The sequence below is a fragment of the Myxocyprinus asiaticus genome, chromosome 39, assembly GCF_019703515.2.
Source record: "Myxocyprinus asiaticus isolate MX2 ecotype Aquarium Trade chromosome 39, UBuf_Myxa_2, whole genome shotgun sequence".
Taxonomy (NCBI): Eukaryota; Metazoa; Chordata; class Actinopteri; order Cypriniformes; family Catostomidae; genus Myxocyprinus; species Myxocyprinus asiaticus.
Genome location: NC_059382.1, coordinates 8497800 through 8509825, shown reverse-complemented (window position 1 = coordinate 8509825; position 12026 = coordinate 8497800). Strand labels below are relative to the sequence as shown.

General features: G+C 38.3%; 1 long non-coding RNA gene across 1 annotated transcript in view; it reads left to right on the top strand.

The window, feature by feature from the left end:
• Positions 1-12026, top strand: part of LOC127430187 (uncharacterized) — a 48554-nt gene that overhangs the window by 1615 nt on the left and 34913 nt on the right. The window lies entirely within an intron of this gene.

The window sequence follows — 12026 nt, the reverse complement described above, 5'->3', positions numbered from 1 at the left end:
TCATTCTTCTGTTAAAACTCATGTATTATTTGAGCTGTAAAATTTAAATTGTCATTTTTAATCAAATCAAATCAAATCACATTTATTGTCACACAGCCATATACAGGTGCATCTCAATAAATTAGAATGTTGTGGAAAAGTTCATTTATTTCAGTAATTCAACTCAAATTGTGAAACTCGTGTATTAAATAAATTCAATGCACACAGACTGAAGTAGTTTAAGTCTTTGGTTCTTTTAATTGTGATGATTTTGGCTCACATTTAACAAAAACCCACCAATTCACTATCTCAAAAAATTAGAATACATCATAAGACCAATAAAAAAAACATTTTTAGTGAATTGTTGGCCTTCTGGAAAGTATGTTCATTTACTGTATATGTACTCAATACTTGGTAGGGGCTCCTTTTGCTTTAATTACTGCCTCAATTCGGCGTGGCATGGAGGTGATCAGTTTGTGGCACTGCTGAGGTGGTATGGAAGCCCAGGTTTCTTTGACAGTGGCCTTCAGCTCATCTGCATTTTTTGGTCTCTTGTTTCTCATTTTCCTCTTGACAATACCCCATAGATTCTCTATGGGGTTCAGGTCTGGTGAGTTTGCTGGCCAGTCAAGCACACCAACACCATGGTCATTTAACCAACTTTTGGTGCTTTTGGCAGTGTGGGCAGGTGCCAAATCCTGCTGGAAAATGAAATCAGCATCTTTAAAAAGCTGGTCAGCAGAAGGAAGCATGAAGTGCTCCAAAATGTCTTGGTAAACGGGTGCAGTGACTTTGGTTTTCAAAAAACACAATGGACCAAAACCAGCAGATGACATTGCATCCCAAATCATCACAGACTGTGGAAACTTAACACTGGACTTCAAGCAACTTGGGCTATGAGCTTCTCCACCCTTCCTCCAGACTCTAGGACCTTGGTTTCCAAATGAAATACAAAACTTGCTCTCATCTGAAAAGAGGACTTTGGACCACTGGGCAACAGTCCAGTTCTTCTTCTCCTTAGCCCAGGTAAGACGCCTCTGACGTTGTCTGTGGTTCAGGAGTGGCTTAACAAGAGGAATACGACAACTGTAGCCAAATTCCTTGACATGTCTGTATGTGGTGGCTCTTGATGCCTTGACCCCAGCCTCAGTCCATTCCTTGTGAAGTTCACCCAAATTCTTGAATCGATTTTGCTTGACAATCCTCATAAGGCTGCGGTTCTCTCGGTTGGTTGTGCATCTTTTTCTTCCACACTTTTTCCTTCCACTCAACTTTCTGTTAACATGCTTGGATACAGCACTCTGTGAACAGCCAGCTTCTTTGGCAATGAATGTTTGTGGCTTACCCTCCTTGTGAAGGGTGTCAATTATTGTCTTCTGGACAACTGTCAGATCAGCAGTCTTCCCCATGATTGTGTAGCCTAGTGAACCAAACTGAGAGACCATTTTGAAGGCTCAGGAAACCTTTGCAGGTGTTTTGAGTTGATTAGCTGACTGGCATGTCACCATATTCTAATTTTTTGAGATAGTGAATTGGTGGGTTTTTGTTAAATGTGAGCCAAAATCATCACAATTAAAAGAACCAAAGACTTAAACAACTTCAGTCTGTGTGCATTGAATTTATTTAATACACGAGTTTCACAATTTGAGTTGAATTACTGAAATAAATGAACTTTTCCACGACATTCTAATTTATTGAGATGCACCTGTACACAAGTGCAATGGTGTGTGAAATTCTTAGAAAATTTAAAGATGTTTTACGGTTTTAGGGTTTGTTGACATTACATTGTCATGGCAACAATATTGTAAAATTGGCTATAACTGTATACAGAAAAGGTTAGTAAGTGATTTTATCACACTAAAATCATGTTTACACACATACTGTTTATGCCTTGTGGCTATACTTTTGAAAAAGTGAGTCTTTTAATGTTCAGATATTCACTTCCATTGTAAGTGCCTCACTGTAACCCAGATTTTTGCTTTTTTTATAGAAAAGGAGGGGCAAGTCAAAATGATCAGAATGGGTAAAAATGTGATCTCAGTGATTTGGACCGTGGCATGATTGTTGGTGCCAGATGGGCTGGTTTGAGTATTTCTGTAACTACTGATCTCCTGGGATTTTCATGCACAACAGTCTCTAGAATTTACTTTGCATTGACCCTTTCAGACTAAAGAACATCCTGTTACTGCCAAATAAGCATCTTTTCAAACTCTGTCCTCTATGTGATACTTATCACCTTTGCTTCAGACTACAAGCTGATCAGTTTACGCATTCTGCGGCATATCTCTTACTCTGAGTCACGCATGCTCAAATTGAATTACCCCCAAAACCATCCGCGCACTAATTCAGATGAGCGGCGCATGACTGCCACAGTATTTTTGGACTGTTTGAACCTAAAACACACTTGATTAAGAACGGACACTGCTTTGTTCCATTTTCATTCAAGCTATATTTAGAGACAAACTCACAATAAAAGGGAGTCTCCAAGTCAAAGATAACGAACTGGTAAAAAAATAAAAACTGAGCGAAAACCACATCTAACATCCATTCAGAGAAATGCAGCAGCAAAATTATTGGCAAGCGCACAGCTGTTTCAACTATGCTAAGTTGTATGTATCAAAATGATTTAAAATGCTTGACAGCGTGGCTCGGCTTCTAACCAAAATTGTTTGTTCCTCGTATTGAAGCGTGCTCTAAAATCATAAACTATAGGAAGCCTGCCTCTAAATAAAGTCTTATTATTCCAAAGTTTCATGTGGCTACAAACCGATCGCTCTAAACATTTAGATTTTTAATGCTAGCTTGAAGTTGTCAGCACTCTCCGTTGGCCTTGTAGTCACCGCTAACTCTGTTCAAAGCTTAATGACTGTTTATCAGTGGTTTCAGCCTTTCAGTTAATGAAAGGGTGGCCGACCACCTCAAGAGCCTTGTCATCTCCTCCTGGCCTCTCATAAAAGAACAGACTCGCCAGGCTTTGATCATTTTTATCCAAAAACCTACAGTGCAAAAAATCTAACAAAATCTAACATAAAACAAAGGCAATCTGAGTAAACACAAAATACAGTTTTTAAATGATAATGTTATTTATTGAAGCAAAACAATCCAAAACCAACTGGGCCTGTGTGAAAAAGTATTTGCCCCCTTAGTTACTAAATCCCAAAATCTATGAAACTGCATTCATAATGGGGTTCCATTGGACTAGACACACCCAGGCCTGATTACTGCCAGCCCTGTTCAATCAAATCAACACCTAAATAGAACTTTTTCAGCAGCATGAAGTTGGCAAAATGTTCTTACCCAGTAGCACACTATGCCAAGGTCGAAAAAAATTCCAGAAATGATGAGGAAAAGGGTGATTGAAATACATCACACCTTGATGATCCTCAAAACTTTTGGGAGAATGTTCTGTGGACTGATGAGTCAAAAGTGGAACTGTTTGGAAGACAGGGGTCCCGTTACATCTGGCGTAAATCAAACACAGAATTCCACAAAAAGAACATCATCATACCTTCAGTCAAGCATGGTGGTGGTAGTGTGATGTTGTGGGGATGCTTTGCTGCTTCAGGGCCAGGGTGACTTGCAATAATTGAGGGAAACATGAATTCTGCTCTCTACCAGAAAATCCTAAAGGAGAACGTCCTGTCATCAGTCTGTGAGCTGAAGCTCAAGCGCAACTGGATTATGCAGCAAGACAATGATCCAAAGCATAGGAGTAAGTCCACCTCTGAATGGCTCAAAAGAAGCAAAATTAAGGTTTTGGCGTGGCCTAGTCAAAGTCCTGATTGAACCCGATTGAGATGCTGTGGCAGGACCTTAAACGGGCAGTTCATGCTCAAAAACCTTCCAATGTGGCTGAACTAAAGCAGTTCTGCAAAAAGCATGGGCCAAAATTCCACCACAGCATTGTGAATGACTGATCTCCAGTTATCGGAAGCGTTTGGTTGCAGCTGTTGCTGGTAAAGGTGGCACAACCAGCTATAAGTTTAAGGGGGCAGTTGGTTTTTCATATGGGTGATATAGGTGTTGGATAACTTTTTTGCTTCAATAAAAAATATATATATTTGAAAACTGTATTTTGTGTTTCCTCAGGCTGCCTTTGTTTTATGTGATGGTGTTATAGGTGTTAAGCCGCTGTGGTGATTGTCTGTAATCAAAAGTCAAAAATTTAAATATGAACATTATTTTTCACCAAAGACCAAATTATCTGAGCTATGCTGTCCTCAATCATTTTATAGCTCTATACGTTAGTATAGATAGTTATATGTTTGTCAGTTATTGTCTCATTTCTGTCTATTTGTATTTCTCCTAATTCACAATTTTAGGAAAAACATCTCAAAGTTGATGCTTATGAAAACATAATATATGATAAAGTATTATTAATTTCAGCTATAAAAGAGACTTGTCAGTGTTAGTGAAGTTACTTTGAAATTGTAGCTTCCCAAGCTACAAGCTACTCATAGTTTAACCACAGTCAAGCTAAAAAAGTAGTTAGCTACACTACAAAGAAGCCAAGTAAATTGGAGCTGTTTTTAAAGAAGGAAATATTTTAGACATTTAACAATCAGATGACATTATTTATTTCTGCAGTAATGATAGAATTCAATATTAAATAATTAAATAATTATTAAATATTTAGTTAGGGTGACATTCCCTTTTCCCCAAAATGTATTATTTTACTATAGCAACCATAAACCACAAAATTAACCATGGTTACAATGGTTACTACAAGATTACTATACTAAAACCTTGATTAATTTCCTAAGGGTTAAACAAAAAGGGTGACAACATTAAATTGAACATAAATTTATCCTTAATAAACGAGAAAACCCTATTTTATGTACCTGAATTGAAACAAAGTAGTAAACAGCAGCAATTAACTAAATATTTTGCTTCAAAAAAATAAATCAAGGTGCCTTTAAGACTGCATGTGGTGAATCAGTGAATCATTTCTGTGAACTAGTTCATTTACATGAACCAGCGGAGTTCCAAGCTCCGAATTTCCAACTGTAAATATAAAGAAATCGTTTATTTTGACTGGCATTTAGCCTACATGAACTGTCTGAAAGAACCGATTCACTCAAATGATTTGGATTCCCCAGTGCTTAGGTGAGTGCATTTGATTACGCACTCAGATCCACTGCTGTGTTCACAATACAATGTAATTAGCCTGATCTCATGTAAATTACGTGAGCATGGCAACATCTTTGCAAAACAAAATGTTGTGCTTCATTACGCATTTGGCTGCAGTTTCCCTGTGACATGTCCTGTGGGGGGCGGCAAAAGCAAGTGAAATGGTGTCGTAATCAGACAAGGTTTTTAAGGTGAATGTTAGATGACGGTTTTAATGAGTAAAACATACCTCCCTAACACATAACTTTAAACTAAACCTAACGAATAGTGTCCTGAAAAGCAATTGTGACATGAAAGGCACACTTTCTGAAGCAACCACATAATTTTTAATCGCTACTATAGCACTTCCGTTTCACATGCTATCTTGCGTGCTTGGCTGGGCTTGAACTGAGGTCTTCAGAATTCAAAGTCCAACACTCTTTCAGGTGAGCTACCTTGCAAGCTAATCACATTGGAATAAGCATGTTAATGAAGGTGAGTCTGTGATACAAGTGTTAAAATAGATCGTTCTTCAAATGTTCAAATGTTTTGATATCATAACGCAGCAGTGTGTAATAGGCTACTCAATTTGCCAAAATTTAGTTATAGTAACTTTCATTCTATGAGACTAGGTTGCAGCCAGCCAACAAATGTAGCGTTTCGTAATGCTCCAGCGCTACTCGTTGGAAAATGTATCTTGTTACTCAAAAAGCTACACTATTATAGCTGAGCTACTGCCACACTATTTAAGTTACTAGCAATACTACTTTTAATTAACCACTCGCCAGCACTGTAAAGAGCAACCTATGAGCACAAAAATGTCCTCCCTGCACATTAATTCCAAAATGCCTTGGAATGTTGGTCCAACTGTTTGCAGTATATGATTAAGCATGACCCTGAATAAGTGAAATGGCCAGTTGGTCATAGATTGGAGTATGCATTGTTTTTTTTGTTGTTTTTTTTTTGTTTTTTGCCATTTTCCCCTCCATCCGGGTTCAGCTCTACCCTTCTCAGAGTCAGATAAGGACACATCTGCTGAGTATTATCCCCCAGACTGCTGTGGGGCCCCTTTATTCAGTTCATCAACCCCAACATACTGCAGACACACGTACATGTACACACAAATGCGCGCACACCCCCTCGCGCCTTTCTTCCACACGTCTACTCTTTGTTCTCACTCCGTTTCTTCTTCTGCTTCTATTGCATTGCTCTACCTCCATTTCTGTTCTTCATCTGTACTGCAGCTATCTTCATGTCTGACACATTTAATCTTATTTACAAAAATTGAACCCTATTTTTTATAATCTGTTTCATTTGTTTAGTCTCAACTAGTTTTGCTCTCTTTTTCTTCTCCTCTTTCATTTTTATCTTCTGCCTCTCTTTATCTTCTCATCTACTCATTTCCTTTTTCGTCCTCTTTCCTTTTGTTCCTCAGTTATCTTTATTTCTTCCATCTGGACCTCTCTTACTTCCTGCTGGGTGTTTTGTGTAATTAACCAAATGCATGAATGCAAATGCATTTCCTTACAAAAATTCATTGTCATCATTGCATGCAGACACTGTAAACTTATACAACTGATATTTAATAATTGCATTTTGTGTTTATCTGTTGGATAGTATGAAGCTAAACTGAAAAATTATTTTTGACAAAAATTGAAGTTGCATTTTTGTCCTATATGCAGTTTAACAGCTTTTAAGGAAAAGCTCACCCAAAAATGACAATTCTCTCATCATTTACTCACCCTCATGCCATCCCAGATATGTATGATTTTTTTTTCTTCTGCAAAACACAAAGATTTTTAGAAGAATGTCTGAGCTCTGTTGCTCCATTTAGTGCAAATAAAAGGTAGCCAGTAATTTGAAGGTCCAAAAAGCACATAAAGGAAGCATTAAAATAATCCATGCAACTGCAGAGTTAAATCTATATCTTCAGAATAGGTATGATAGGTTTTGGTGAGAAAAGGGCTTTTCACGCTGCACTTAACCTGGTAAAGCAACATTTTACTCTTGTAATTCTGAAAGGGGGTTAGCACCGCTTTTTATCCGGGGTTATAAAACCCTGCTCCGGAGCAATTTGCGGAGTAAACCACGCGTTGCGGTGCCAAAGGTATAAAATGTGAAAATGATGTGGTGTTAGAATATTTTAGAAAGTTGTTTAGCAACAGAAAACCAACCAAATAAAGCCTCAGTACTTACTTTATTAAATTTCATGTGCTTTGTACCGTCGCTGAAACTTTCACGCCATGTTTACGTTATCCGTTTGAGGGAAACCAGTAAAGTGTTGCACAGTGGTGGCAAACGCGATAACTGCCATGATGAAGAGACAGAATTATGTGTTTTCGAGGCATATTTCAGAATACAAAAGACAAACAGAGATTATTTGCTTAGCGACATTTCCACAGAAGAGCAGAGCAGCTCCATTGCCAGTGTCCGTCGTGAGCTGAATTCATCCAATCATTGGTATCGACGCCGCAAATATGCAAATAAGAACGTTAACCCAGAGTTTACGATTGTACAGTGTGAAATGTCTGAACATGAATACCCAGGATTAATTATTCAAACAGGATAAGCCAAGATTCCGTTTACCCGGGGTTTAGAATAACCCAGGATTAACGATTTCAAGTGGAAAAAGCCCTCAACAGATCATTATTTAAGTCCTTTTTTACTTTAAATTCTCCTCCCTGCCCAGTAGGTGGTGATATGCACAAAAAATGCAAATTTATAAAGACAAAAGAAGAAGAATTTGAAAGTGGAAGTAGACATTTATAGTAAAAAAAGGTGTTTCTCACCCACATCGATAATATCACCACTAGTGTCGTATGAATTACTTTTATGCTGCCTTTATGTGCTTTTTGGAGCTCCAAAGTTCTGGTCACCATTCACTTGCATTGTATGGACCAACAGAGCTGAGATATTCTCCTAAATATGTTCGTTCGTGTTCAGCAGATGAAAGAAAGCCATACACATCTGGGATGGCATGAGGGTGAGTAAATGATGAGCAGGGGCGGACTGGCCATCGGGAGAACCGGGACTTTGGCTGCGAATGGGCCACGATAAGCTGAAATGGGCCGCCGCGTTATGCAGAACGGACCACAAAACGGCACCGCGATATGCTGAAGGGGGCAGATATGCAGAAAAGGACAGCGACAACCCCCAACCCCCCAGCTCAACAACTTTTGGGCCAGTTTCTATGTAAAATCCCGGGCCAATTTCTCTTCCCAGTCCACCCCGATGATGAGAGAATTCAGACTCAAACGACCGCCTTGAGTTGTTCAGTGAAGGGGTGTATTCGTATAGTGGGTCAAACCAGTGATATGCTGCCTCACAGCTTGCACTCAAATGCTATTGGCTCGTGCTCTAATCAGTCTTTACAGGCAAGAAAAGCCACCAAAGTAGTTTCACACTTCCAACTGTAAAGCTCACTGGCTTCGAAAGGGAGAGACAAGTATGGAGGTGAACGAGAACGATTCGTTCGCTATAAAAGATTCATTCAAAAAGACTGATTCATTCACAAACAAAGCATCACTACCACTGTCTTTCCTCTAGGGAACACAAAAGGAGATATTAGGCAGAATGTCAGCCTCGGTCACCATTCACTTTCATTGCATCTATTTCCATACAGTGAAAGTGAAAGGAGACTGAGGCTGTTATTTTGCCTATAATCTCCATTTGTGTTCCATTGAAGAGATCATGTCATACAGGTTTGGAAAAACAAGAGTGAGTAAATGATGACACAATTTTCATTTTTGGATGAACTATCCCTTTAAATCTCAAAACCTGCTGTGTCTATAGATGTCTTCAGAGTGTGTATGCTTGTTATGGAGACAAACCTTGATCATGGCAGTGCAGACAGATCAGATTACACCACCCTACAATAAAGAACACTAAGTTGTGTGTGTGTGTGTGTGTACATTTGCTTTAAAAAAGCCATTGTGTGCACTTAGTGTTTACACTTTCAGATGGTTGAACTCTGTCATTCTCTTTCCCTAATGAGAGACCAGGACATGTCTGACATTCCTGTCACTCAGCTACCTGGTTACTTATAAACACATTATAAACCAAGTGTGTATGCGTTTGTGTGTGTGTTCGTGAAAAGTGTGTGTGTGTGTGTGGGGGGGGGGTTAGAGTGAATACAAGTGAGTCCTTTAAAGGGCTTTCTATGTTACTGCATGTAAGTTTCTTTGTTTCAATATTGTCCATTGTCTACTGTCAGACAAAACAATTTAAAAACATACAGCACATTTACTTTAACTTTCAAATAAGTTTTACTTTATAAGTGATGTTAAGGCAAGCATCACTATTTGCTCATACTTATGTTTAGGGAGTTGAACAAACCCCTAACTCTTGAGATTAAACTCATCCTGCACTGTTTGTGCAATGAACATGAAGAGATAGACTATAGACTTACACTGAAGGAGGAACTCGACTCATATCTAGGGGCCAGCATTTCTTAGAGACCTGGAAGGGGGTTCTTTTGACTTGGGCCAGTAAGCAACCACCTAACAATGCCCTAGCAACCACCAAGGACACACTAGCAACCACACTGCAATGCGCTAAAAAACACTCCAATGGTCACATATTTTTGCAAAACACTCTGGCTTACATAAACCACACAGAAATGTAGAAGTAGCCTGTTACCGATTAGTTTTAAAGGAATCGTTTGCCAAAAAAATATTAATTCTCTCATCATTTACCCACCCTCATGCTATCCAATATATGAATGACTTTCTTTCTTGCAGAACACAAAGATTTTCAGAAGAATATCTCAGACCTGTGGGTCCTCACAATGCAAGTGAATGGGTACCAAAATGTTAAAGCTAAAAAAGCACATAAAGGCAGCATTAAAGTAATCCATAAGACTCAGTGGTTAATTCCATGCCTTCAGAAGCGATATGATAAGTGTGGGTTAGAAACAGATCAATATTTATGTCCTCTATTACTATCAATCTCCACTTTCACTTTCTTCTTCTTTTGTTTTAGTGATTCACATTCTTCGTGCATATCACCACCTACTGGGCAGGGAGGAGAATTTACAGTAAAAAAGGACTTAAATATTGATCTGTTTCTCACCCACACCTATCATATCACTTCTGAAGACGTATATTTAACCACTGGAGTCTTATTGATTACTTTTGCTGCCTTTATGTGCTTTTTGGTGCTTCAAACTGTTGGTTCCCATTCACTTGCATTTATTCTTCTAAAAATCTTCATTTGTATTCAGCTAAGCAGAACAAAGAAAGTCATTCACATCTGGGATGTCCTGAGGGTGAGTAAATGATGAGAGAATTTTCATTTTTGAGTGAACTATTCCTTTAAGCTTATCAGTTTATACCTATATATAGGCACTCTTTATTGTGTTTTAACCTGCGCATCACTAATCTAAAACAGCAAATGGTTCACAGATGAGTTTACTAAAGGCTAATTGAGTTAAAGAGGGGGATCTGAGGACGCTGTCCCCAGCGAGAGCTCTCAGACTCTAGGGCGGTGAAACTAGGGACACTGTGTTCTCTTGCAGGACTTCTTGCCAGCCATCATGTTCAAATCTGATTAAATGCCACGTTGCCAACAATCAAGCTAAAATCCTTATAGTGAGCTAATGGACTGGTGCACAGCATATCCATAAACACGCATGTATGTTAGTTTTTCTGTCACGGTGGGGACTTTGCATTGACATCTATTGGTTGTATACTAAGCTAATTCTGTTTTTTTTTTTCAAAGATGCAATGAAAGTGAATGGTGACTGAGGTTAACATTCTACAAAACATATCATTTAGTGTTCCACAGAAGAAAGCCATAGGTTTGGAACAACATTAGGGTGAGTAAATGATGACAGAATTAGGGTTCGGTTAGAGAATTTTGGTTAGCTTCATCCACTTAATGTCACAAAAAAATGTAAACCATGCACACCCACACAAGAGTAAGTAGATCCTTTTGTTAGCCGCTCGGCCATCGCTGAGCTACTACTGAAGGAATGTCTGTTTAGACCTCCATTGATGAGGTTCACCTCATGTCATTCTTTCCTTCTCCACATTCTGAAAGACTTTCCATATGTTGCTGATCTCTAGAGCCCAGTCTACTTGCTGTAATTCAGGAATCTCCTATTTAGTACCTGACTGCAGAAAATAAAGGCTAAATGGTAAAACGCAACTACAGAAGCTAGAAAGGTTAACATCCGCCATTATGAAAATTACTGTTTTAATCAGGCGTTGGTTGGTCAATACGTTTTAGCCGAAAAGGAAAGTCGTTTCTGAGGTGAAGCTGAGGTTATTAGGCCTACATTTTGACAAAAGACTACTTATTTAGGCTACCTACAATTATTTTATTTTTTTCAGTAGCGTGACAGTAGCTCAACTATTTTCACAACAGTGTAGCTTTTACAGTAACGAACTACATTCTCTAACGAGTAGCGCTGTAGAGTAACAACTGTCACTTTGTTTTGTTACTCTCGTAACTGGAAAATTCAAATCATTTAAATGAATCGGTTCTTTTGGACAGTTCGTGTAAATGAACTGGTTAAAATTAATGATTCATTTAAATTTAACAGCGTGAACTCAGATTCATTTTGGAGATTTGGTTCGTTTGGACAGTTCATGTAAATGAACTAGTTAACATAAATAATTCACTAATTCACTTAAGCCCCTGCCCTGCCATTTCAAGCAAAACTAGGTTAAATGCACACGTTTGTCTCTATATTTCGACGAATTTATATAAAATGTTATTTTTTCTAGTTTTATTAATTTTTATTCGATATAAATGTATACTGTACGTTCAGTTTAGTCACCCTAATGTTAAAGAACATCTGATTTCAGAGTTAAATAGTAATGTAATCTGATTGTTATATACAGTATTTAAAATTATAAAACGAATAGCTCCGGTTCTGGATGCTGATTGGTCAATAGTGGTGCTTTATTCACAATATTTTATTCACACTGACACTG